A 19,705-nucleotide genomic window follows, 5' to 3' on the forward strand; every position below is an offset into this window, starting at 1 on the left:
AAATTAAAAATGTCCTCATGTCACCTCAAATTGTGTCTCCTATAGAGTAACATGAAACACATTTTGATAAAAATGATTGTGGGGGCGCTGGGGTTATGGCTCAGTGGTAGAGCACTCACCTCACATGTGCGAGGCCCTGGGTTCGATCCTCAGCACCACATAAAAATAAATAAATAAAGATATGTGTCCATCTACAACTAAAAAAATAAATATTAAAAAAATGATTGTAAAGATGGCTCTTGATCAGCTCATGCCCAGGCTGCTCTATATCCATTGGCCTCTAGTATCTGAAAATCTCACATGGTGTGCTCCATAGTCCATCAAGCTCCCCTGTGTAGATATGGTCCACTTCTCTGTCCATTCATTGCACAAATCTTTAATGGTGTCTACAATGGCCTAGGCCCTGTGACAGGCACTGGGATCAGAGAGGAGAACAAGACACAGTCCTTGCCATCAAGGAGCTCTTGGTCCAGTGAGCAACAAGGAGGACATATTTGGAGTCAAACACATCATCATCCATAGCAACAGAGTAATAAAATACCTGTATATACAAAATTCTAGAGGCAGAAAAAGAGAGGGCATGAAAAGCTTCACAGAGCAGGTGGCATCTTGAAGGGCAAAGGCAGAAAGAATGTTCCATGCAGCAAGAACAGAGCAGGACATATAAAGGCAACTGCAAAGTTTTTGTGGTCAGAACCCAGGATGAAGGTCAAGCAGGGAGACAAGGAGGCTGGAATTATAGAGAGGAGAGAGGATCTAGTGTGATATGGGGCTAGAGTAAACTTTCCAATTGTTGCCCCATTATGAGGAAGTTGAGAGTCTTCCTTTTTACCTGGGAGCAATGGCAGTCCGAAGTATTTCTGTGAAGCCATAGGTATGTGCTGATGTGAATGGCTGATTTTTTAGCCTTTAATTGTCAACTGCATTGCTTGCCTTGGAATGTCGATCCCTCCTGTCATCAGAAAGCCTTTCAATGACAATTATGTGGAACCACCAATTACCACTTCTCTGCTTCTGACCTGAATTAGAACCTGGGGTTGTGGATTAATCCCACCAGGCTTCTGGCACTTACAGGATATCAGCACTTAAAGGATATTACTCTGATGGTTAGGGTGCTCTGGTCTTAGCTTGCAAGGCACTACTGCGGGCTCAAACGGAATCGAAGCAATTTCTAAAATAGCCTATGATTCATTTTTTCTCCCCTCCTGTGCCTAAATCTGCTGGCTCCATGTGGAGGGATGGGCACAAGTAACTGTAGAGGTGACATCACAGGAGTGGGCTGCATGCCTGCCAGGCAGCTTGTGGAGCTGGGCCTCAGCAGTTGTCTATCTGCTGGGCTGGGCGATGCCTCCCAGGCGTTTTGGAGTTACAGCTCCCAGGTTCTTTGGTTGATGTGCCTTCTCCACATTTCTTTTTCAGGCAAAAATTCTGGGCTAGGAAATCCAAGATAATGGGAATAGCAGTGGTAGGAAGAATAATACAGTCTTACATCTGTATAATGCTTTAGAGTTTTGAAAGCCATTTGCTCCATTTTGCTCCACCCAAACACTAGTGGGAAATGGAAGTTGGGATTTTCGACTTGAACTGGAGACAAATTCTCGCTCTCTTGCACAAAAGAGCAAAATGCCAACATCCCTATTTGCCTCAAAGCACATCACTATTAGGCCTCAGATGCCACCAGAAGGTCAGAGAGACTCCCTTCAGGCTCTAGGTGCTTCCTGGAAGATAAATTCTCCAGGAGAAATTGCCTGGCAGGCACAATCTATTAACCATGCCATCCTGATTGAGCCAGCAAATAGTGCCAGTCTCAGTGCTGCCAGCTCCTTCTGCACACCCTGCTTTACAGTCCCAATGGTCCCAGAGACCTTTACTGGAGCCAAAGGCATGGCCACTGACTGTAGAGCCCTGAAGGTAGGGTGTGTCATGAACATCTGGAAGTGCCAACCACTGCCAGAGTAGCTCAAAGGCCTGTGAAAGGAAAACCACAATTCGGGTCACATCAGCCATTACTGCAGATCTTGAAGGGAAGGGCCATTGAGCCCAGCCATGAACAGCTGAATAGGGTGGAGGGATTCTTTTCTTGGAGGAGCCATAAAAATAGTTCTGCAGCAGTCTCATGTTTACTCCGTGATCTTCCTGGATGTGGTCCCAGCATGACTTGTTGTCCCCAGTGTTCTATTTCCACAGTTAATGTGAAAAGTCTCTCCTGGCCTAGCATCTTGCCACTGATCTTCTCCAGCATCATGGGTACCAGGCTGGAAGCCAAGGGGTGGTATATACTTGTTTGAGCTTTCCAGATTTAGATTAGATTTCAGTGTTTTTTGTTTTGTTTTGTTTTGTTTTTTGTTTTTTGTGTGTGTGTATGTGTGTGTTTGGAGGCAGGGTGGGGCGCTGGAAGCAATGATGCAGAGATGCTGAGTAGTACTATAAGAGTGAGCAGATGCTTCTGCTGTTTTTGCCATAGCTGTTGCCATCACCACTACCACCGAATGAGGCCAGAAGGACTTAATGAAAGACCACACGTGCTGGTCAGTACCATGAACATGTCAACTTCATAAACCAAGATGCTTCCACTAAGACAATGCTGTCTGTTGGAAATCTTGGCGGGGTATAAAAGTGACCTTTTTGGAAAGTTGAATCTGTAACCTATATGTGGAAAGTGATTAACAGAACAGAACATCACCACCTCCAGAGCAGAGGCCTCCCAGAACTTGTTGGGGGAAATGTGCGCCTATGAAAGTAGATCAAGGATCACCGCCTCAGTCTGTTTTAGAGATGTGAATAAAAATCTTGGCTTGGGACTTCCTCCTCTCTGGTTGACTGATTTTTCAATTGATTTGTATTTATTAGCTAATGAAATTAAAGTTGTAAAAATGATAACAGAAACACAATAAATCTCTCCCACAACTGGCTGTTTCTATGTCACTATGGTGCATTCCTCACTTTGATTACTTCAAAGTCTATTATTTTGTTCTCAATTATTCTGTTTTTCTGGCACTGGAGAAAATCAATTTGTTTTATTTTCTCTTATTCATGCACTCAATTATGCTCTTCGGGCACATTTAATCACTTTGATGTTTTCATTTTATGGCCCGTCTCTAGGCACTTCAGCTGCATTGCTGCCAACGGGCAAGCAGGACTAATTTGCATGTCACAATAGACTTGAAATTCTAACTCAATTTAGAAATCTTTATGAAATCTCCCTCCAAAATATGCTTGGAGCTGCAAAGAGGCAGAAGGATGTGGGCAAACCAGGAGCCTATAAAGATGCTTCCTTTTCTCAAAAGACTCCCAGCTCCTTGGTGGCCTGACCATGGCTTGGGGATGTCCCTGTCAAGGTATAGCAGAGGAGTTCATGGGATGCAAAAATGTTTGTAGAGTTTCTTCTGGAACTCTGTGGTGAGAACCCTGTAGTAAGTAGCTTCCCCTTGGCAGCAAAGCCAGGGAATTTGGCCTGCTGATGCTGGTGTTAAATGACCATCAGCACTGCTGGGTTTGGTGGCTGAGCTCAAGACAGCACCTGAGTGAGTCTCAGTGAGTTAAAGGGACTCTGGGTACACTGAGAAAGTTGTCAATAGTTGGGACATTCCAGAACCCTGAGTGAGTTACCTTATTTTCTCAAATAATTTCCAAAATAATAATTTTGCTCATGGATCATTTTAGTGCTAAAAGCTGGAGGTAAATGAGGAATATTAATTGCATTTGGAGTATTCTTTGGACAAACAAACAAACTCACTTAAATATATTAGAGTCCTCTACCTGCCCTTCCAAAATTCTTGGTTTGTTGTATACAATAATCAGCAACTCTACCAGGTAGAAGGAAAAATCTGTATTTCTTCTTCTAAGCTTTGGGCATGATCCTCAACTTCTCATGTGGAATCCTAGTTCCCCCACTCACTGGCATTGTGACCCTGTACAAGGTAATTAGCTTTTCTAAACCTTGATTCTCTCATATATTAAATAATATTACATTGAAATAATTTTATCTACTTCAGAGACAGATTTGCTTCCTAAACTTCAATATTGTCAGAGTCTAACCATATTTACATATCACTTATGTAGAAACCTTTCTCATATGGAGTCATTTTTTAATACTTAGCTTCATCTTAAGAAATAATACCAGTGAGGTCAAAGAGTTTGATGTGATAGTTATATTTTCTTTCTAATACATGTTAAAACATATATATTAGATATGCTAAATCCATTCCTACATTGGGGTTTTTGATGCTGTTTTCCCTTCATCTAGAATGTTCTTCACCTCAATTTTTGTAAAAATACTTTACTCATTTCCTTAAGTTCTATTCTCAAATGTCACTTCTTCAGAGAAACCTTTATTGACCACACTATCTAAAAGAGTGTCCTCTCAATTAATCAGTAATCAACACCAAATATTTATTTGCTAATTGCTTGTCTGTTTCACTAGAATAAAAGCTCTATGATGGGCAAGGCTTTTATTTGTCCTCTTTAGTGCTGTATCACTAGTGCCTAGAACAGTTCCTGACACATATTAACACCAAATACATATTTCTTGAGTGAATGAAAGATTAAAATAGAAAATTAGCCTCTCAATAACCAGAGTCCCCTTCCACTAGTTGGGAGCCTGAATTTCTACTTCTACCAAGCAGGAATGAGACACCAATTTTCTCTACCAGGGTGTTAATGGTAGCTGAGTAAGGAGCCAAGACTTTTTATCATTTAAAAAAAAATTAATATTTTTAGGAATCTAGACTTAAAGAAAATCTCAGTGGCACTCGAGTGATAATGCATAATGTGCATATTTCATTGCTGTGCATATTTTGAGTTATGGTATATGCTTGATTATTATTTCTGAGGGGCCCTTGAAAAACCCATTCTTAACACAAACATTATCAAAATACATATGAAACCTGAAATAAATGTTCAGATGTGAAAGAACATTGTGTCTTTTTTTTTTCTGATTCATCTGGCAAACTCTTAAAAATTAAAAAAAAACTCTTTAAAGTGGGAACCTAGGGCTGGGGACGTGGCTCAAGCGGTAGCGCGCTCGCCTGGCATACGTGCGGCCCGGGTTCGATCCTCAGCACCACATACAAACAAAGATGTTGTGTCCGATGAAAACTAAAAAATAAATATTAAAAATTCTTAAAAAAAATAAAGTGGGAACCTAGACTTTTACCCTCACCTGGAGGTAATGGGGTAGTGAACCCCTCCCATGACAGTATGATGTCAGAAGACTGCTGAAACAGAAGATTTAAATAAGATCTAGAGGGGCTGGGGATGTGGCTCAAGTGGTAGCGCGCTCGTCTGGCATGCGTGCGGCCCAGGTTCGATCCTCAGCACCACATACCAACAAAGATGTTGTGTATGCCGATAACTAAAAAAATAAATAAATATTAAAAAAAATAAATAAATAAGATCTAGAGTTTCATAACATCATACCTAAAATGTTCAAGATACAATAGAGAATCGTTCATCATACCAAGAGCAGGAGGCTCTTAACTTCAATGAGAAAAAAAGAAAAACAAATCTCAAAATAATCAACAGATGATAACAGAGATGACAGATATTGGCAATATCTGAGTAGGAGTTTTAAGCAGCCACCATAAGAATACATCAATGAGCAATTACAAACATGCCCGAAACAAATGAAAAAAGAAAAAAAAAAGAAAAAAAAAGGAAGTGTTGGTAAAGAAACAGAAAGAAAAACTAAAACTAAATTTTAGAACCAGAAACTAGAATATGTAAAGTAAAAAACAACACATAAGTCTAATAGCAGAATGGCAGTGGTGAAAGAAGAATTAGCCAACTGGAAGATAGAACAACAGAAATTGCTCAGTTTGAACAAATGACAGAAAATAAACTGAAGAACTGAGCAGAGACTCAGGGACCATGTGGGACCATGATAGAATATCTAACATTTACGTCATTAAAGAGATCTGGCATTCACATCAAATCTGAGAAGAGGGAAGAAAGAGAGTGGGGCTAAAAAGTATTTTTTAAAAAAATTACGGCTAAATATTCCCCCAAATTGGCAAGAGACAGAAAATCTACAGATTCAAGAACCTAATGGAATCCTAAACAGTATAAACCAAAAGAAATCCACACCAAGACATATCATAATTATATTTCCAAAAACTAAATGAAGAGAGAAAAATCTGGAAAGCAGCAAAAGAGAAGTCAAGCCTTACCTATAATTGATAATTCATTGATACTTCAAATGACAGTGGATTTCTCATAAAAGACAAATCAGAAGGAAGTGGTACAATATTTTTTCAAGTGCTAAAAGAAAAGAACTGTCAACCCAGAATTATATATCAGAATTATATATCCAGTGAAAATATCCTTCAGGAATGAAGAGAAAATGACAGTTTCATAAGGGAAAGAAAACATTGAGAATTTGTTGCTAGCACACCTATCCTAAAAAAAGAATAAACAAAGTTCTTGAAATGGAAAGGAAATGATAAAACAAAGCATCTTGGAACATTAGAGAGGAAGAAAGAACAATAGAAAGAATAAAAATATGGGTAGATATAATAGATTTCTCTTTTTCTCTTGAGCTTTCTAAATTATATTTGGTGGTTGAAGTAAAATTTATAACACTGATGTGCTTCCAAATGTATGTAGAGAAAACATTTAAGACAAGTAAATAAATGGGGGAGAAGAAAGGAATTTAAAAATAGACAAAGCCTCTACACTCACACTGGTAAAATGTTGACAACAGTAGATTATAAGAAGTTATATGTGTTCAATATATACCCAGAGCAACCAATAAAAAACCAATACAGAGAGATATAATAAAAAATACTACAGACGAATCAAAATGGAATTTGAAAAAAATGTACAAATCACCCATAGTAAAAAAGAGGAGAAAACAGAGAAACAACAGGAAATGAACAAACAAAAAAAAGTAAAATAAAATGGGAGAGTCAAACCACAACAAAATTACATTGGATGTAAATGTTCCAAATGCAGCAATTAAAAAACAAAGACTGGCAGTCGCTAAAAAATGGCCTAATTGTATGTTGCCTATAAAAAACTCACTTTGAATACAGTAAAGATAGATTAAAAGTAAAAGGATAGAATATGATATATTGCTATGTTGATTTCAGATACAGTAGGTTTCACACCAAACCACATGGACAGTGTGGGACATTATATAGCAGCAAAGGGGTCATTTTACCAACATATAGCAATCTAAAATATAAATGCATTAAAAAACAGACTTTCAAAATATGTGAAGCAAAAATTGATAGAGCTGTATTGGGAAATAGATAAATTCAGAATTAGAGCTGGAGACTTCAACATCACTCTCTCAGCAACCAATTGAGTAACTAGACAGAAATTGACCAAGGATATAGAAGAACTTGACAATGCTATCAATCAACAGGATGTAACTGACTTTTTTTTTTTTTGGTTGTTCAAAACATTATAAACCTATTGACATATCATATTTCATACATTAGATTCAAGTTGGTTATGAACTCCCAATTTTACCCCAAATACAGATTGCAGAATCACATCGGTTACACATCCACATTTTTACATAATGCCCTATTAGTAACTGTTGTATTCTGCTACCTTTCCTATCCTCTACTATCCCCCCTCCCTCCCCTCCCATCTTCTCTCTCTACCCCATCCACTGTAATTCATTTCTCTCCTTGTTTATTTTCCCATTCCCCTCACAACCTCTTATATGTAATTTTGTATAACAATGAGGGACTCCCTCCATTACCATGCAATTTCCCTTTTCTCTCCCTTTCCATCCCACCTCATGTATCTGTTTAATGTTAATCTTTTCTTCCTGCTCTTCCTCCCTGCTCTGTTCTTAGTTGCTCTCATTATATCAAAGAAGACATTTGGTATTTGTTTTTTAGGGATTGGCTAGCTTCACTAAGCATAATCTGCTCTAGTGCCATCCATTTCCCTGCAAATTCTATGATTTTGTCATTTTTTAATGCAGAGTAATACTCCATTGTGTATAAATGCCACATTTTTTTTATCCATTCATCTATTGAAAGGCATCTGGGTTGGTTCCACAGTCTAGCAATTGTGAATTGTGCTGCTATGAACATCGATGTAGCAGTATCCCTGTAGTACGCTCTTTTAAGGTCTTCAGGGAATAGTCCAAGAAGGGCAATAGCTGGGTCAAATGGTGGTTCCATGCCCAGCTTTCCCAGGAATCTCCATACTGCTTTCCAGATTGGCCGCACCAGTTTGCAGTCCCACCAGCAATGTACAAGAGTACCCTTTTCCCCACATCCTCTCCAGCACTTGTTGTTGTTTGACTTCATAATGGCTGCCAATCTTACTGGAGTGAGATGGTATCTTAGGGTGGTTTTGATTTGCATTTCTCTGACTGCTAGAGATGGTGAGCATTTTTTCATGTACTTGTTGATTGATTGTATGTCCTCCTCTGAGAAGTGTCTGTTCAGGTCTTTGGCCCATTTGTTGATTGGGTTATTTGTTTTCTTATTGTTTAAGTTTTTGAGTTCTTTGTATACTCTGGATATTAGGGCTCTATCTGAAGTGTGAGGAATAAAAATTTGTTCCCATGATGTAGGCTCCCTATTTACCTCTTTTATTGTTTCTCTTGCTGAGAGAAAACTTTTCAGTTTAAGTAAGTCCCATTTGTTGATTCTTGTTATCAACTTTTGTGCTATGGGTGTCCTATTAAGGAATTTGGAGCCCGACCCTACAATATGTAGAGCGGCGCCAACTTTTTCTTCTATCAGACGCAGAGTCTCTGATTTGATATCTAGTTCCTTGATCCACTTTGAGTTAACTTTTGTGCATGGCGAGAGGAGGGGATTCAGTTTCATTTTGTTGCATATGGATTTCCAGTTTTCCCAGCACCATTTGTTGAAGATGCTATCCTCCCTCCATTGCATGCTTTTAGCTCCTTTATCAAATATAAGATAGTTGTAGCTTTGTGGATTAGTCTCTGTGTCCTCTATTCTGTACCATTGGTCCACCCTCCTGTTTTGGTACCAGTACCATGCTGTTTTTGTTACTATTGCTCTGTAATATAGTTTTAAGTCTGGTATCGCTATACCGCCTGATTCACACTTCCTGCTTAGAATTGCTTTTGCTATTCTGGGTCTTTTATTTTTCCATATGAATTTCATGATTGCTTTATCCATTTCTACAAGAAATGCCGTTGGGATTTTGATTGGCATTGCATTAAACCTATAGAGAACTTTTGGTAATATCGCCATTTTGATGATGTTAGTTCTGCCTATCCATGAACAGGGTATATTTTTCCATCTTCTAAGATCTTCTTCTACTTCTCTTTTTAGGGTTTTGTAGTTTTCATTGTATAAATCTTTCACCTCTTTTGTTAGGTTGATTCCCAAGTATTTTATTTTTTTTGAGGATATTGCGAATGGAGTGTTTTTCCTCATTTCCGTTTCAGAAGTTTTGTCGCTGATATACAGAAATGCCTTTGATTTATGCGTGTTGATTTTATATCCTGCCACTTTGCTGAATTCATTTATTAGTTCTAGTAGTTTTTTTGTAGACCCTTTTGGGTCTTCTAGGTATAGAATCATGTCATCTGCAAATAGTGATAATTTAAGTTCTTCCTTTCCTATTTTTATGCCTTTAATTTCTTTCGTCTGTCTAATTGCTCTGGCCAGTGTTTCGAGAACTATATTGAATAGAAGTGGTGATAGAGGGCATCCCTGTCTTGTTCCAAATTTTAGGGGGGAATGCCTTCAATTTTTCTCCATTGAGAATGATGCTAGCCTGAGGCTTAGCATAGATAGCTTTTACAATGTCGAGGTAAGTTCCTGTTATCCCTAGTTTTTCTAATGTTTTGAACATAAAGGGATGCTGTACTTTGTCGAATGCTTTTTCTGCGTCTATTGAGATGATCATATGGTTCTTATTTTTAAGTCTATTGATGTGGTGAATAACATTTATTGATTTCCGTATATTGAACCATCCTTGCATCCCAGGGATGAATCCTACTTGATCAGAAAAAATATGGAACGCTTCACGAATTTGCGTGTCATCCTTGCGCAGGGGCCATGCTAATCTTCTCTGTATCGTTCCAATTTTAGTATATGTGCTGCCGAAGCGAGCACTGTAACTGACTTTTATAGAACACTCTAAACAACAGCAGAATACACATTCTTTTCAAATACTCACAGGTCTACCAAGATAGATCACATCCTGGCCATAAAACAAGATTCAACAAATAAAAAAATGAAATTACTTAGAAAGATTTTCTGACTAAAATGGAATCAATGTAGAAATTACAAACTCCTGAAAAAGAAATCTCCAGGCCCAGATGGTTTCACTGGAGAATTGTACTGAAGAAGAGAATTAACACCAATTCTATACTATCTCTTGCAGAAAATAGAAAAAAGCATTTCCAAACTTATTTTATAGGGTAATTCATACCCTGATGCTAAATGCTGATGATGACAGTATGAGAAAGAAAACTACTGACTAATATTCATCATGAATATGGAAGCAAAAATCCTTAAGAAAGAAATATGTATCATGCCAAATTAGGATCTATGCCAGGTATACAGAGCTGATTAATTATTTGAAAATCAATCAATTATTCCAACATATTAAAAGTTAGGCCTGGAATTGTGGCTCAGTGGTAGAGTGCTTGCCTGGCATGCGTGAGGCCCGGGTTTGATCCTCAGTGCCACATATAAATAAAAAAAAATAAAACATCCATTGACAACTAAAAAATATATTAAAAAGTTAAAGAAAAATCATATATATTAATATATAGCATATATACTAATACTGATGCATATGTATAGTACATATATATTATATATATCAGCATTAGTATATATATACATTCATAGTGATATTACTATCAACTGATACAGAAATAACACTTGACAAAGTTTAAACACATTCATGATAAAACTCTTAGAAAACTAGGATTACAGATGAGGCACTCCTTTAAATTGATGGAGAAAATATAGAAAAACTTGTACAAAAACCTACAGCTAACATCATACTTAATGATGAAAAATGGAATGTTCTCTCTCTAAGTTCTGGAATGAGTTGAGGATGTTTGTTGTCACCACTTTTATGCAACATAGTACTGGCAGTCCTAGCTAGTACAATAAGGCAAGAAAAGTAAATAAAACATATATAGACCAGAAAAGATGAAACAAACCTGTCTTTATTTGCGTATGGATGGTCAATGTAGAAGATCTCATGGAATCTGCCAAATAATCCTTAGAACTAATAAATGAATTCAGCAAAGTCACAGGATATAATACCAAGTATGAAGGGCTGGGGTTACAGCTCAGTTGGTAGAGTGTTTGCCTAGCATGCACAAGGTCCTGGGTTCAATCCCCAGCACCACACACACACACACACACACACACACAAAGGTCAAGTATGAAAATTAGATGCATCTCCATATACTGACAATGAACACATGGTAAACCAAATTAAAAATATAATTCCAGGGGCTGGAGTTGTGGCTCAGTGGTAGAGCATTTGCCAGCATATGCGAGGCCCTGGGTTTGATCCTCAGCACCACATATAAGTAAATAAAATAAAGGCATGTGTCCAACTACAAATATATATAAAATTGCAGCCAGGGGTAGTGGTGCATGCCTTAATCCCAGAAACTCAGGAGGCTGAGGCAGGAGAATTGTAAGTTCAAAACCAGCCTCAGCAACTTAGCAAGGTTCTAAGTGTCTTAGTGAGACCATTTCAAAATAAAAAAAAAAAAATTTAAAGTCTGGGAATGTGGTTCAGTGGCTAAGTGCCCTGGGTTCAATCCCTGGTAATAATAATAATAATGAATAATAATAATAATCTATCTATCTATCTATCTATCTATGTATTTCTCCATTCATGATTACTCACAAAGAAAGAAAGGGAGGGAGGAAGGAAGGAAGGAAGGAAATAAGAAAGGAAAGCTGGCTTATATATAAAATCTGTTTAGGGTCTGTATGCTGAAAATTAAAAAGTGTTATTAGAAGGAAGTAAAAGAAAATCTAAAAATGGAGAGACATACTATATTCATGGATTGGGAGACTCAACACATATAGTAAAGATGTTAACTGTCTCCAAATTGATATATAAGCTTAATATAATTCCTTTACAAATAACATAAAGATTTTTAAAAATATTTTTAGTTGTAGATGGACACAATACCTTTATTTTGTTTATTTATTTATTTTTTTATGTGGTGCTGGAGCTTGAACCCAGTGCCTCACACATGCTAGGCAAGCCTTCTACTATTGAGCCACAACCCCAGCCCAAGATCTTTTGAGGAGATACAGACAAGATTATTCTAAAACTTATATGGAAAGTTAAAGGAAAAAGTCTAGCTAAAATAATTTTGAGAAGAAAAAAGTAAGAAGAATCACTCTGTTTGATTTGAAGATTTATTATACAGCTATAGTAATCATGATTGTGGAGAATAGATACATAGATCAATGAAACAGAAGAGAAACCCTGGAGAGAGTGAAATAGTTGCCTTAGAGTAGAAGGGAATTTTGGAGAGGGAGGTGGTTCTTGGGAGACACCTGAATTTTCTGCCTTTCTGCCAGACAGAAGAGGTTTACATTGTGAGTCAAGGGGTGATTTGCTTTTCAAGATAAATGGAAGTACCCTGGAATTTCTATTCAAGATAAATGGAAGCACCCTGGAATTTCTAGACGGACCTAGAAAGGAAGTAGCACCTGAGACATTAAGTCACTCACCCTCTAGTCCATTATTGTTCTAGGTGCCTGCAGGTGTAGTGACCATATTTTATAAACCAGAATTGGGACATAGGTCTGACAAAAGATTATTGTCTTTTTCTTAAAAATCCCTTCCAAACATGGATTGATTTTTCCTGACTACAAAAGTAATACATGTACATGGCAGAAAATTTGAAGAATAGTTTATTTTAGCTAGACTTGTTCCTTCAACTTTCCATATTAAAAAAGAATAAAGAACAAATAAAATAACAGGTCTGGTGGCAAAGAGATTTGGAAACTGAGACTTGGGAAACTGAGGCAGGAGGATCACAAGTTTGAGGCTCTAAGCAACTTAGTGAGACCCTGCCTCAAAATAAAAAGTAAAAATAAAGGTTGGGATGTGGTTTAGTAGTAAAGACTCCCTGGATTCAATTCACAGTATTATTAAAAAAAGAAGAAAAATTACCCATAATTCCAATCTTATATAACTACTATTAAACCACCTTGATAAAGTTTCACTGAAAATAACTACTGTTAGAATTTCCTTCTAGTGTTTTTCTGTGCATATACGTCGTAAACTCACTCACACATACACATTATATATGTTTACAAAATTGAGATGACATGGTATTAAAACATTTTGTATCCTGGTTTTTTGATTAACATTATTATCATGAGCATATTCTTAAGTCATCAAATTATTTTTAAAATTTACATTTTAATTGGTTGTAACTCATTTTTCCATACAGACATCCTATGTGGAATCAGTACCACACCTCAAATTCAGTATACCAAAACAGAAAACATTAAGCACATTTCTGTAAAACCATGGCCCTCCCCCAACAGCTTCCCATCCCAGTTAATATCCAATCTGGAAATCTTGAGTCATTTTTACTTCTTCCCTTCTCCTTGATCCTCTTAAAATGACACATCTCTAACTGCTGGGGATATGCTCTTCATAAAAGAGTCTCAGCTCTGGCTGGGGATGTGGCTCAAGCAGTAGCGTGCTCGCCTGGCATGCATGCGGCCCAGGTTCGATCCTTAGCACCACATACAAAGATGTTGTGTCCGCCAAATACTAAAAAATAAATATTAAAATTCTCTCTCTCTCCCTCTCTCTCACTCTTTCTTTAAAAAAAAAAAAGAGTCTCAGCTCCTCCTCCTCACCTTACCACTCCTGTTCTTGCCTTTACCCCTTGATCTATATATCCCAAATATCACTGTATCAAATTTTGTTCTAATTCCAGAACCTAGAATGGGTCTCACTTTACCATATATGATATGGACTAAATCAGCCTGAAATTCAAGGGAACCTACAATCTGTCCTTATCCTTACCATTCTTCATTTCCCTTGCTTATGATTGTATCCTCACTCTGATCTATTCAAATCCTCTAAGTCTTCAGAAAGCTGTCTCCCTAAAGTCTTATTCCCCAGCTGGTTTTATATAGTATGAGCTCCCGCTAAAATCTGATCTGTTCAAGGGGGTTAATTTTGTCTTTTCATCCAGACTTCTCAACTATTTATCAGCAGCAGGGACCATGTTTTCAACTTCTCTTATGGCTTTTATGGCATCAAGCCATAGAAGGGGGAGGAGGTTAAAAAATGTGTGTCAGCCAGGTGTAGTGGTGCATACCTATAATCCCAGCTACTTGGGGGCTGAGGCAGGAGGATCATAAGTTAGGGGCCAGCTTTAGCAACTTAATGAGACTTTGTCACAAAAAGGGGAGCTGAGGATATTGTTTAGTGGTGGAGCACTTGCCTAGAATGTGCGAAGTCCTGACTTTCATCCCCAGCATTGCCTACCCAAGAGGTGATTGATTGAGCTGGGTTTAACATGGAGATATACTCATACCTCTTAAAATAAAGCTGGTTCAGAATTCATTTGGGGAGCCTGGGTAGGGAAGGAAATGTTTAATAGGGGTGATTGAAAAAAATCAAGTGAGAGATGTAGAATTGGCTTGACAGGTTAATGCTTCCAAGTGGCACTGCTTATTTGTTTCATGACTATGGGTGTCTTACACAATGTCTTTGGGTACCAGTCTCCTATATCACAAGGAAATTTGAGGTTTAAATGAGATAGTGTCCATCATAGGATGTTATTTTGTATGCTTTCAATAATGGTAGTTCTCATCTCATGAATTTAGGAAGAAATTTCAAATTTTCATAAATAACCTGCCAATAGTTTTCAAGGTTTAGTAAAAGCTTCTAAGTTACCATAATATCAGGGAACCAGCATCGAGTTTTATTTTAGAACTTGTAAAAAATTTAGTATGATATTTTTATAGCTTATTTTTCTGTTTAACAGCAACAATGAAAAACCTTTTTATTTCTTATATTCTTTTTTGGGGGGTGGTGGTGCTGGGGATGAAACCTAGGACTTTGCGCATGCCACCTAAGTGTACTACCACTAAGCTACACCCCAGCTTCCATTCATTATACCTTTTAGTGAAGCAGGAAGGAAAGGAAGTCTTCAATGGGGAATCCTGGGTACTTAATAGTCCTATAAAGGACCACAGGGAAATGGAGAATACAGAGAAGGCAGAGCTGAGTAAGGGAGGATAAGGTGTGGATGTCACAGAGACCTTCACTTGATGTCATGCAAATTGTTTCAAGTTATCCTCCATAATCCTGCTTCCAAGTCCTCATAAGATGTCCTAAAGCAAATGGTCAATCTGCTTCTCAGGAAGAAAGGGAAGGTATGCGAAGAAGCCATGTTTCCATGGAGTAGAGTCCCCCTAGGCAGAAGCACTGCTTCAAGCTTGGGGCTTCAGCAGGCCTTGAACATGCCCAGACCTGAAGTCCCAAATGCTAGCCCTAGAAGGATGTCAATCTCAGCCTTCAGGATACCTGAGGAGATGATGTCCTGAACAGGGTTCTCTTGAAAACATTCCTCACAAGATGTGCAAGTCTCAGCTTGGGGCTGTGGAATAACAAATAGCAGACTGCGGCCGGGGCTATGGCACACTTCAGGCAGTAGGAGCGGGTGAGCTGGCCTCTTCAACCTTCTTTCCTCTTGTCCTTCCCTATTTAGCTCTAAACAAAGCTGGAAGCTTCAAATTACAATATAATGGGGGTGATGGAGACATGGCAGGATGGAGGGTTGGTGAGGGTTAAAAGGCCTAGGTCAGGGGCCAGAACTTAAAGGGTTGTTTATGGCAGCCTTCCTCCCATTTCCAGTGAGACAAGAGATTTCAGGTGCTTTGGATCAGTCACATGGAAGGAGCTGGGTGTGCATTGTGGGATGGCAGGGGTTTACTAGGGGTGACTGGAAAAAGCAGACAGGGGATGGTGAGTTGATTTGAAGGTAATGTTGCCAAGGAGAGGAGGGTCACCAGAAAGGCCAAACAATTTGACTCCAGAGCTCCCATTCAGACAGAACTGGGTTCAAATGTCTGTTCTACTGCTTGTTAGCAGTGGAAGGGCACACTGGAGGCCCTTCATAATTACTTGCTGAATGAATAGAGCCCTTGGCCAAATCATTTGTCCTCTCTGAACCTTAGTTCCTCATCTGGAAAACAAATAGTGGCTATTATTTTTATTATTTCACCTGTGATCTCTCTCCCCATGTCTGTATCAGTTTGTGGGTCCATCTTCCCAACTTTGCAAAATATCGAGGCTGCCAAATCAAGTAAACCTCCTTACTAAGGGTTGGAAAGGATAGATGTGCTCAAGGCCTTGCTCTTCCCCCTCCTGTTCTCCCCCACTTTCTCTCCAGATCCCATTTGTTTCTCTTTCAATCCCAGGCAAACTTTGGGGTATAGTTCTGGGAACACAGAGCAAGTGTTGAAACCTCCAGTTACAACTCCAACACTCCATCACATACTTACAAATACACAATGCACCCTCCCCGCCCCCTCCCCAGAGGGTTGGTTTGAGCTGCAACATGAAGCTCTGAGCCCCCGATGGGCCCCTACTTGATTCAAATGTCAGTGGTACATTTGAATGTACTAGAAAACCTCCTACCTCTACCCCCATTTCCCCATGCAGAGCTAGCCAGGCTTGCAGAGCTGGTCCCCTCTGGGGACTGATCACATCAGTACTGTTCCAGCTCTGGAAGGTTCACTGTGAGCTAATTTCTCTGGAGTATGTTAACCAGAGGAAAGGCAAACAACTCTGAGCATGTGAAGATGGTGTGAGAAGGATGATTCTACAGTAGCAAACAACTCTGAGCATGTGAAGATGGTGTGAGAAGGATGATTCTACAGTAGTAGTCATGAGCTGGGATAGCTCATTGGCATGAGAAGAGCAATTTGCAAGAGCAAAACAGAGCTTTTCTCTGTATAAAACAAACAGTTTGAATGGACTCTCCATGGTTTTATTTTATTTATTTATTTATTTTTTTTGTATTTTCCCCTTTTGGAAAGACTAATGGGCAGAAAGAGTGGAATAAGATGAGGTCAAAATTTCCCTGCATCTTTAATCATTCTGCAGTATGTGGAATGCATCTCTGTATGATGATCCTTCTTGGGTTTGATTTCCAATAGGATAAAATCTCATCTTTTGTGCTTCTGAGGGATGTGGTGAGAAAAGGAAAAAAACCCAAGCTCAAAGGATGATCAAATTCAACTAGACCTGCTGGTTAAACTCCCTTGCACAGTGGAGCTGAATCAATTTACTCCCTCACTGCCATCTCACCTCCCCAAATCAACCCCTGCCTCCCCACCTGGCTCTGTTTTTTTAGTCCAGTGGAAGTGGGGGGAGGGGAGGCACAGAAATGGCCACTTCTCTGAGGTTTTTACATGCAAGAGCAAATGACAGTCTTGGAGACAGGTTCAGGAAAATCTTTCAGAATGCAGAAAATTCAGCAGCCTTTCCACACTGACCATTGTCATGGCAACGCACTATCTGATGGCAGCATGCGTCACCAGGCTGAGGGGCACAGTATCAGTATAGCAGGTTAGCCTGGCCATTTTTAGCAACATTAAACTTCTTTCTAGCCTAATTTCTTCTAGGTTGAGCTGATTGTCTTTTTGATTCTGGACTTGGTGATCTGCTAATTCTCATGGCTAGAGCACAAGACTGTTTGTTAATGTGAAGGGGATGGCTAAATGGAAGAGCTCAACATTCCTAGTAGTCTACAGCCACTCTACTCGCTGTCCCCCCCCCCCTTTTCCTCACCCACTCTTAGCCACTTTGCTTTTCTCCTCCGGATCAATTCTTTCCCACACACAGCATTATCTCCCCCCCTCCAACATGTGACTCATCTACCAATCCCTGTACTCTCAACATATTCTTTTCATTTATTTTCTATGCTCTCATTGTAATGCACAGTATGCTAGAATCTCAGAGTTGGAAGAAACCTTAACAATAATTTAGTCCAATCACTTTCCTCCAAGACAGGAGTCCCTCTGCAGTATGTCAGACAAGTGACTGTCTAGCCTTTATTTGTATATTTCTAGTGACAGAGACTTCCTCCTGCTCCACTTTGGACAGCTTTGATTGTTAGAAAATGATTCCTTCCATTGAAAAAAAAACCCTCTTTTTAATAATATCTGCCCATAGTCCAGCTCTGTGCCCTGTGGCCACATAAACCCTGTCTATGTCCTCTGCTCTGTGATAGCCTTTCAGAGATATGAAACAAAGATCACGTCCCTCTGAGGCTTCTCTTGTCCAGAAAGCCCCAGCTCCTCTAACCAGACCTCTTGGAGCCCGGGCTCCAGTCTTCTCCCCAGCCTGACTGACCTCTTGGAACATGCTCCTATTTGTCTAGGGCCCTTTTAAAGTGAGGTCGATACTGCATCAGCATCTCTGGAGGCCACCTTGCCCTGGTGACTCATGCTGAGCTCTGTGTCAACTAAAATCCCTAACTCTCTTACAGATAAAATGCTGCTAAGGCTTATACTCTCATTTTATATGGGTACAGTTGCTTTTGAGGACCCTGTTCCTGGACCACACGTTTCTTTTCAGTTTGAATTCATCATGTAATAATAGGAATATTGTTTTAACTTGTTAGGACCCTTAAAAAAATCTTGACTTCCATGTAACTTCTATATTCTCTAGGATCCTTTTATTCATGAACCCTCATCCTAGCCTTTTATCTCAATTCTCATTTACTACTCTTTTAAGTCTCTTACCTTTCCTAGTTCTTTTCCCTTTGCATTACCTTCCTTATGTCTTCTCTCACTTGTAATTTTCATTTCCTCAGTTGCAAGATGTCACCACTCTCTAGGGCTATGTGCTTGGGGATGGATGTGTGTAGGAAACAAGGGCATATCTGCATAAATGGAGGTGTGAGCAAGGAGCTGCAGAGGCTTGTATAATTTCTCTGTTTCTATTGCTCTGTGTTCGACCAGGATTTAGAGGCCAGGTGGAGAAAAATGTCAAGGTTGAAGGAAGAGGGGTAAGAGAAATTGGTTGAGAATCAGTCCAAGGGAAACAGGAAATATCTTCTGAGTCTGAGAAGAGTCGGGGGAACCTGGGTTGGATCGTTAGTGTTCATCAGAGTTGCAGCACAGTGAGAACGACTCAAGAAGGGACAGTGATGGAAGAGTTTTGAAGGCCTTATATATTGGATGAGGGAGGAGGATTTGGTTTGGAAGTGAGGACTTGTGGCATCAGTATCTATTTGAGAGAGCAGAGGGGAGGTGGCTTGAGATGGGAGGCAGGAGAAAGCTGAGGACTATAGGACATTAGAAGGGGCAATAAGCAATTCTGAATATAACCATGAGTCTATGACTTACTAGCTTAGAAAATTTTCTCTGGCCGAAGGAGACCAGGACATGGAATCCTTGCCTATAGACTTTCATGTCATCATAGATGCGGCTCTGTGAGTGTATGTGGGCCTTAATAGAACCCCCAGTGAAGACCTTCAGAACACAGCATGTTCCCTCAGACTAACTCCAGCATGGAATAGGCCTCCCTTTCACATTGGATTATATTCCAAAGAGAGAGTAAAAACTAGGAGAACTGGTGTTATCTTGGTCATTTTATGAATAAACATGGGAAATTCATTCTTAGGAATGGGCAACCTTTGGCTTCTTAACTCTGAAAATAATTAGGATACAAAAAATATACACATGCACATACAAAACCAATTAAACAGGAAAATGGC

At 39.2% G+C, this 19,705-nt stretch overlaps 1 protein-coding gene and 1 non-coding gene across 3 annotated transcripts in view; both read right to left on the minus strand.

Moving 5' to 3' along the window:
* The window catches only part of Hdac8 (histone deacetylase 8), a 234,164-nt gene that overhangs the window by 9,795 nt on the left and 204,664 nt on the right, over positions 1 to 19,705 (minus strand). The window lies entirely within an intron of this gene.
* LOC124076359 (U6 spliceosomal RNA) lies at positions 9,958 to 10,064 on the minus strand. Its single transcript, XR_006846325.1, has one exon. It is a non-coding gene; the product is annotated as a U6 spliceosomal RNA (small nuclear RNA).

Source organism: Marmota monax, unplaced genomic scaffold (genome assembly GCF_021218885.2).
Source record: "Marmota monax isolate L192 unplaced genomic scaffold, Marmota_monax_Labrador192_F-V1.1 WCK01_AAM20220418_F8-fsc00364, whole genome shotgun sequence".
NCBI classification, from domain to species: Eukaryota; Metazoa; Chordata; class Mammalia; order Rodentia; family Sciuridae; genus Marmota; species Marmota monax.